Raw genomic sequence first — 2,422 nt, forward strand, 5'->3', positions numbered from 1 at the left:
GGCACACCTTCTAACCATAGCAACAAGCGGGCAGCAGGAGGGAAAGCTATCTGATCGCTCCTTCCCCGAAAATCACATCTCTTTCTTCCCGAACCTAACACGGCATATGATGTGCCCTCGCACCTGCCTGCCTGCCTCCTTCCTGGCTCTCTTGTCCACCTCATGACGGCAGGACGGGTGCGCGCAACACAAGCAAACGAGGTGCGGTACCTGCCCCTGGTTGCCACCACGCCTGGAGCTTGCAACGTCAAGACGTAAGGTTAACCTACTTCTGGTATGTAGTCAGGTCGGTACAGGCAAGTATACGAATCGAGGATCCAACTGTCCTCGAAGCCCACATTTTCTGATGTCTGGGGTCCGGCCTATTACACTGTTAGCGTACCGCATCAGCGTGCATTTGGGGATTTCAGATCGAGACACAAGACAGGGGTGGATCGGGGCCCATAGTAAGGACCTTAGGGCGCTGCACAGTCTGTTGCACAGGGTGCCTCCACTGTATCTTGCCGATACAACAATGGCGTTTGAGGGGCACCACAATCTTCCGCGTAAGCGAATGTTGATCGTGAACGCCTGTCTGCTTTCCTTTTCCATCGCCGTCAACTTCCACCACCTCAACTCGACGGAATTCCATAATCATCGCAGCCGAGCAACCTCTCCCGAGCCGGAAGCCAACGGTGGCGGGCATCCACTTACTGGCCAAACTATGGACCAGCAAGACCAGCTGCCATAGCGTCTAGCAGTTACGTGCTAAACGTGCGCAGTCCCAACTGTCAGATCCGTCTAACGCTTCTACTGGAACTCAGTTGTCATATCGTACCCATTTCTGACGAGGATAGTGGACCTTGAAACCCGAGCTCCAATTATCTGCCAAGGAAGCTTACAAGACGGGACGACTCTAGGCTTCTAGAGCTTCATATTGACGAGGTTGACGGTTCTTAACACATCCAAGGTTATCATACCGTCCGACAAAGCGATGTCGGGTCGTCCCTCAGCGAAAAGCCTTAGAAGGATAATGAACCTCATGCTCCTCCTGGAGACAACGTTCTAGAAGCCCGCGACCGATTGGTAATGGAGACACCTTCAACTTGAGGAATTCCAAGCATGGCCAGCCGTCATTTCCAATCTGCATGGCAGGCTTGTCGAGCGGCAAATATGGCCGAGGGACTCTTTTCGCCATGTCGGCCGCTCGTTTCTTTCTCTTCGAGCCACAAGTTCGGTAACCATTTTCTCGGCGAACACTTGGTCAGATCTCCTGCTCTGTTTCTGGGTTCGGTCTACGAACGGCCTAGACTATCCGGTCCCGACTCGCCTACCTGATTTGACACAATGTCTCGGTCTCCGAAGCACAAAAGAAACACATGCTCGTCTCTTTTTGCAACTGAACCAGACAGCACGGTGGAGTTCATGATGCTCTAGACCATGGGCGATTCACTTGCCCCAACCGTGTTGAGCCCCATCCGTGTTGCTGTGGACTTTCTAACACTTCCACTATGTCTCGCCCTCTAGGTCCTTGTCCGTGGACCCCAGCGTAACATCCACCCAGTTGCTGCTTGACTGCTCTAGGGCACAATTGCGTAAGATGGTATTGTCAAGTGAGATTTGCAGATAACAGTCGAGCAGCTGTTGAAATGCGGTTCTTGGAATACCAAAAGTAACCAGTACCATCGGTCAAACGCTCCGGCCAACTCTCCCAATGGATCGTTCAAGAGGATGATGATATCCTGGTGGACTGGTGCGTTGCAACCCTCCCTGTCACTTTGGGCTAAGCTCAGAAAGTGCAGATAAGGTACGATCTATCACCACCTCCATGAAGTGATCTCATGATGCAGATGGATAGACGACGGCTGGCAGGCATGGCTGGGTATACGGACGAGGACGATACGTCAAGTAGACGGCCGCTTCCGATGAAAGTGCACGATCTCATCAAATAATCTTGGGGTTGAGCAAGCGACCCGGCCGAGCGAGATCTCCAGAAAGTGGATTGAATCGTGTGCTGGTGAGGTTTATTATTGCCAATATCTCGACGTCGTCCCCTCCTAAACATCGTCATTTCTTATTTCTCGCTCCACCACACGTCTTCAACCTCACAAACGTTGATGTGTTTACTTCCCTTGTCAGGATACTCGACTTACACAGCAGACATGGTCCAACCAGAAAGCGCAAACAATGCCGAGATGCACGACACTTGGAGCTAACACCATATCCAAGATTTGACTTGCATGTCGTCAACATCCCACGCTGCTGTTTTGAACCAACTGCATATCACTGGAAGTTGGCGATCACGTTCGTCGCTCAATCTGGCGGACAACGTATCAGAAATGCATGAGATACGTTTGTTGGCTCGACATTTGCTTATCGGAATGCTCTGCCTGAGTAACTGTCTCTTCATTCATCTCATACTACAAATGCACGGAGAGACCTG

This window comes from Sordaria macrospora, chromosome 1 (genome assembly GCF_033870435.1).
Source record: "Sordaria macrospora chromosome 1, complete sequence".
Lineage (NCBI taxonomy): Eukaryota > Fungi > Ascomycota > Sordariomycetes > Sordariales > Sordariaceae > Sordaria > Sordaria macrospora.